General features: G+C 45.1%; 1 pseudogene across 1 annotated transcript; it reads right to left on the bottom strand.

The window, feature by feature from the left end:
- Nucleotides 1-3,409: 3,409 nt before the first annotated feature.
- On the bottom strand, nt 3,410-5,878 carry LOC125515671 (uncharacterized; annotated as a pseudogene). Its single transcript, XR_015609164.1, has 2 exons — nt 5,698-5,878; nt 3,410-4,883 (listed from the first exon to the last, which is right to left on the bottom strand). The product of XR_015609164.1 is annotated as an uncharacterized LOC125515671 (transcript).
- Nucleotides 5,879-6,136: the final 258 nt, after the last annotated feature.

Genomic DNA, 6,136 nt, shown 5'->3' with positions numbered 1-6,136 from the left:
AAAAGTTCACCAATAAGGGGAACAACGTTTAAAATTTTGAAAAAACGTTTATAGATTTTTCGAAAAAAATTCATCAATTCTGAAAAAAATTTCAAAATTTTGAAAAAAAACCCCCCAATTTAGAAAAATGTTTTTCATTTTTTTAAAATTGTTCACCGATTTTGGAAACAAGAATTTTTCAAAAATAAATCATCGATGTTGAAAAATTGTTCAGTGCTTTTGAAAAAAACTCCACAAATTTGAAAAAAATCATCAATTTTGGAAACAAAGTTCACAAATTTGAAAAAAGTTATGTGATTTCGATTTTTATCAAATTTGAAAAAATCACGGGCTTTCAACAAAAATGTTCACAAATTTGAAAATATTCATGAATATGAAGAAAGTTTCGAATTTGCAAAAAAAAAGAAATCACGTGTTTTAAGAAAAGCAAAAAAAGAACAAAGAGAAAAAGGAACAAGAAAAAAAAGAAAAACCCGCCTAGAAAACCAACGAGCGAACCGCGAACAAAAGGAGGGAGAAAAGTGAAAAAAAAAATGGCCACACCTATTGGGATGTTTTGGTTGGTTTGTGCTATTCATACAGAACTAGGAGGTCTTTAGTTCAGCACACTGCACTTGCATTTTTTTCTCTTTTAAACAAGAAAAGTAAAAAATATATCAATGGGCCGACCTATAACTGGCACCTGGGGCGCTAAATAGGAACGCCCCCTAGAGGATGCTCAAGGAAATTTTGTAGTCTGTAGTGTGATTTCACATGTTAATGTAGTTCAAGGCTCCATTGTAGAGTATGTATAACACATGATGCTCACTTAACTGAGTATTTTTACGTTAAATTTAGAATGATTGAATATTATGTGCCACCATCTTAATTACTCGGTTCTGAAGTGAACAATCCGTTGATCTCCTTCGTGTTGAAATGCAAAGGCATCCACATACCAACACCAAAAAGGAACATATTATCCGTTCGAAATAGCGGCATTGTGTTGAGGATGCTCAAGGAAACTGGCACAAGGCGTTGGCGATTCAGCTTGCAACAGATACGAGGTGTCGCATGCTTTCAACACAAGAGAATAGAGAGGAGAAGAAAAGGCAACAACAGGTCACCAGATCCTTGTGTTCCATCAAGTGAGCTGTAAGAGCAGCTCCAACATGAAACACATCATCCTCTGTTATATGCTGCAGTTGTACCAAAAGTCCAAAACGTGTCATTCTCTTTAGCCTATCAAAAACGTCTTATAATTTGGGACAGAGGAATACTTCTCAAGGTGCAACGGAACTCAACACAACGCATTCGGTTCAGCACCTATAAAAGGAAATGCACACATACAACACCTGAAAAAACAACATATTTGTTCCAACTAGCAGCGGCAAGAACCTTGTTGTGTTATCGCCTTTGACACAAAGCTACTCCCTCCGTTCCGAACTACTTGTTTTGGATTTGTCTAGATACGAATATATCTAGACTCATTTTAGTGCTAGATATCTCCGTATCTAGACAAATAATTTGGAACGGAGGGAGTAGGTCACAAGCCTGCGGCGTACATTTTCCTCTAAACATTAGCAGAGGTAAATATACTACTATGGATAAAGTGCGACCTGACTAACTTCCATTGCTTCACAATTCAAAACAGCCGTTTTCCGGTCCAGCTTGCAGTTACAGGATTTAAACGATACCACAGCCTAGACCTAACCAAACCCATAAACCAGACGCGCGAGAAAGGAACAAACCGGCTACCAAGCACATTTTTTTTCGATAAAGGATGGATTTTATTGACTCAAAATGAAGCATCAAGTAGATATAAAGCGATCCTCAAAAAAAAAAAGTAGATACAAAGCACCATGAGCACACACCCGGCCCCTGCATAACTAAGATGCACACAGCCAACATTAACACACACACGCAAAAAAACACGCCGGCGAATAGCGAAGTCAAACAAGACCAAAACTATGCCTAAGCGAGGAAAAAGAAAAAGACCCCAAAGCGATCAACAACGATCGACAAACTGCAACAACGACCATATCCACATCAACAATCCCTTGACACCACAATAATAACGAGTTTCTTCAACGGCAACGCCTTCAGGAAGGAAACAACTATCAAGCGTCGTCGTCACCGGATCCAAGCAGGAAAGGCCAGAATCTAGGTTTTCACCTTGAAGATTAAGTCTGAACATATCCGTGCAATGCCTTCTACAAGGTAACGATGCAGAACATCGTCATTGCCAGGTATAACCAACTTGGGTCAAACCAAGGTTTTTCACCCCGAAGCTCAAGACAAGGTACTCGAGAAGTATCACCAAATCGAAGTCAATCATGTAATATCTCCATCACTTTTTTGCGATCCCAGCAGCTTGGCTATTCCACCGCCATCACTGCACATCCATACCCTCTGCGTCAAGCCGCCGTTTATAGATTGTATCTAATATTCGAAGGCAAACTGATTAAAATGAGAGCCGTCAAAACTCAAAGGAGCCTTTCGACTGCATCTCACAACATCTCCATCACGAGCCGCCAACAGCAACCACTGAATCCGGAATGAGGTACCCTCACGTAGAGCTTTTCATGGTCGCCGCAATCCACAGTCATGGCGCCGTAGCATGCAAGCAACGCTGCAGCCAGCCAGACATGTCGCCACGCTGCATCATGGCCCGGACTCCCGAGTTGCAACCCAGATCCAGCCGGGCGGCCGCACATGGGCAACACACCGCGTCACTAGGTGCAGTATTTCTGTCCACCACAGCATGGATACATGTTGTACGCCGTGTATTGCATGGCCGCCGCTACCAGATGTAAGCGTTGCCGCCGCCGCCAGCCCTTTAGGAGGATCTGAGCGGACTTAGGAGCTTTTGGCGGCGGGATGGGACGCCGCCCGGGTCGCCCTAGCGAGCGACACGGGGGCCTAGCGAGATTTCAATTTTTGCTATGTAGCTACCAAGCACATACACCGCAGGAATGAGAAACCAGAAAAAACTCTGGACAAAAAGGAAAGCGAGGCATCGAGGCAATTCCAACAATAACAGTTTACGTATTTTTCTTTTTGGCATGGCAGATAGCTAGCTAGATGCAATGAAAATTGAGACAGATTCTGACACCTTCGGTTGTTAGCATATATACACTACTTCTCAGATTTTCACTGCATCAGATCATTCTAGCCAGTTGCATAATTCACTAGGATGAGGGACATAACTAAACTGCAGTGGCCAGTCCTCTAGCTAAACTGAAAATCTATATCATAACTGAACTGCAGAATTTCACTGCATCAGGGAATTTATATCTTCACTGAGATGAGGCACAGAACTATACTACTTCAAACAATGACAAGCTTATCCATACAAAGCTCAAGTACAAGCAGAAACATTAGCTTCTCCTCGTTGAAAGTCGAAACAGGGGAGACACTGAACATATGCTACTTCCATTATAGACAAAAAAGCATAAGTGGTCAAGTACACCTAGTAAAATATTAAACAGGGAGCACAGGTTGGTAAAAACCGGATAACCGAGTTATTCTTCTAGTAAAGCTAGTGCCAACACCACAAAAGTTAAAACTTATCAAGTTCAACAAACAAAATACAGGAGCGGAGGGAGCACTCCTCCGTACCACGAGTAGCATATTCTACCCATGCAGCAAAAACCAATCTCTACTCCCTGGATCTCAAAGGGAAATCTCAGATGAAGCTGCTGCTGCGGAATGGCAAGCTGTACGTAGTTGGCTGGCAGGCACGGATCATTTATTGGCCATCCGAGTAGAACATGCTTGGGTACAGCCAGAGCGGCCGAACTGATGACTGCACTGGGGTGCTTCCAAAGCCTGCGGGTTCAACGCGTGTTGGTCGTGTTGGTCTATCCTGCAAGCGATCTGGCCTGCCACACAGCCTATAGAGATACCAAGGTCGAGCTGTACGAGCAAAATACACGATGTCGCTCCTTCCTCCCCATAGCTCCGGGCTCATGCAAGAAAGTGCCGTGCTCTTCGCTTCCGCCCCTACAAACAGTGCCCGCTCGCCCAGCTTCTCCACGGCCACCCGTGTCGCGGGCTCGGTTGACATGTCGAGGCGCTGGAACTCGCCCAAACTGAGAATGAGAAGCATATCACCACAAACCACCAGCCTTCCTACCACCGGCCTTCCTCCCACAGGCTTGGTTTTTATCTCCTGCAGGCCATGCTGAGGGGCCAGCTGCAGAGCGTAGGACCATAGCTATTCGAGACAATGAGCTGACCATCCAACTCCACAAAATGGTCTATTACAAACTGACAAGGAAGCTGGAGTTCGGACCAAGAGTCGTTTCCAACAGGCAGATCAAGCAGGAAGGACTCGGTACTGACAAGGAGATGTGAGTTGGGTGATGCAAGTGGGGCTGTTAGAATGCCAGCCAAGTGAAGTTTTGAACATCCAGCATGGGATGGGAGACGTGGAGTTGAGACCTCGTCACCAATGAACACATCGATGATGCGACAGGATGAGCTTACCATAGGAGGATCCAATAAATGTCATCTTCTCCAGGGTATCTTGAGGGATCCAACAGCGAAGGGCGGCGTTTCGGTTGGCTGGATCAACAACCTTACATGGGTATAGCTCACGACAACCACTGGTACAAGGAAGAAGAGGACCTTGTGCACGAATATGGGGCTGGATGAGGAGAGGTGGTAATTTTGTGAGGAACGTGGATTTTGATGGGTACGAGGAGAAGGCAGAACGCCACGAGGGGCATGTGGTGGCGAAGCCAAGAAGGTCTCGGAAGGAGCCCAGCTGATCAACGATGGAGTGAAGCAAGCCATCTGGGAGGTCAGCCCAGCCTTGGGGTCCGAAAAAGGTAGGGCGTCCGGGGAGAGAGACGGCAGGCAGTTTGCTGGGCCTCTGCATGATGTGCTGCTGGTGACAAACTCTGCAAGCAATGGAAAAATTACTGTAAGCTACTAAGCAGATTAAGAAATACAAGGAAGATAGCATGTTAGTCGGAACCACGGGTAAGCAGATGATATTCTGCAGGTGAGACATGTATGCCTGTGTATCAAAGAAACCTGCTATGTACTACCAGGAATAAGAAGCATGGATAAATAAACACGCGATACTTCTTCGGATAGATAAACAACCAAAAGGAACTTCATATAGACTAAAAACAAGAGTTTAATCGGATTACATTTCGGTGGGTCGTCATGTGGTGTTCAGGTTCAGAATAAGGTAATAGCAAGAAACTTGGTTATGGAAATATGTGTCCTCCATTTTATTTTATCTTATTTGTGAAGCACATCTGAAGATTCAGAACATTTCGATGCTAGTGTCTTTCTTTCTGCTAGCAGCATACATCTGTACGTACATTCAGCATGTGCACATGGACAAGTGCTGCTCTAGCCCTCTAACTGATGATACGGCTGCATTAAAATGTTGTTGAGAAGTTTCTCAATCTTTCATTCCCTGCCATTGCAGGGGAGGGGGCGCTCGAATCGAATTCGCTCAAAACGGGGGACAAACCAAAACTGAATCCAGGTCAGAATATCCAAAATCACAACGCTAGCTGAGTCGAAATCTCGATTAGTCCACTCAATCTACTCTAAATCTATCCCTATGCTAGTAAAGCACAGTGCATCTATCTTACGCCAGAATCCACTAAAAACATCCAACCAAGAAGTGGAAGCGATTCATCCAACCAAGAACCGGCTAGGGTTTCGGCGCAGGGGGGGAGGGAGAGCGAGCCTCACGGGTGGGGTGGGGGTGGGGAAGAAGACGATGCGGTCGCCGGCTGTCGCGGACGTGTTCCTCTCCAACGGTTGTCGCCGGGAACGGCTCTGCTCTCCCGCCGGCCTTTGCTCCTCTTCTTGGGAGGGTGGGGGAGATGTGAGCACTACTCAAGCTGAAGCTGAAGCACACTGACGTAACGGAGCAGAGTGCACTCTGGTCTGGATAACGACACTTCGGGATTGGGATTCAGATAACCAACGGCTCCGATTCGATTCGTCCCAGCACCAACTTGATAGATCAACGGTGGGCAAGCATCTAAATGCTTACCGTCTTAACTTTATTATTACCTTGATTGATTGATTACCCCAATAACAACAGTTAACTAGCCCAGCCACATGGAATGTGTGATAAGAGCAACTCCACCCATTTCGTCCGCCGACGTCCGTTTGGATCGTCGCG

The sequence above is a fragment of the Triticum urartu genome, chromosome 6A (assembly GCF_056163025.1).
Source record: "Triticum urartu cultivar PI428250 chromosome 6A, HENAU_Tu73, whole genome shotgun sequence".
In the NCBI taxonomy this organism is placed as follows: Eukaryota; Viridiplantae; Streptophyta; class Magnoliopsida; order Poales; family Poaceae; genus Triticum; species Triticum urartu.
Note: the sequence above shows the minus strand (reverse complement) of the source record. Positions and strands in the feature narration are given on the sequence as shown.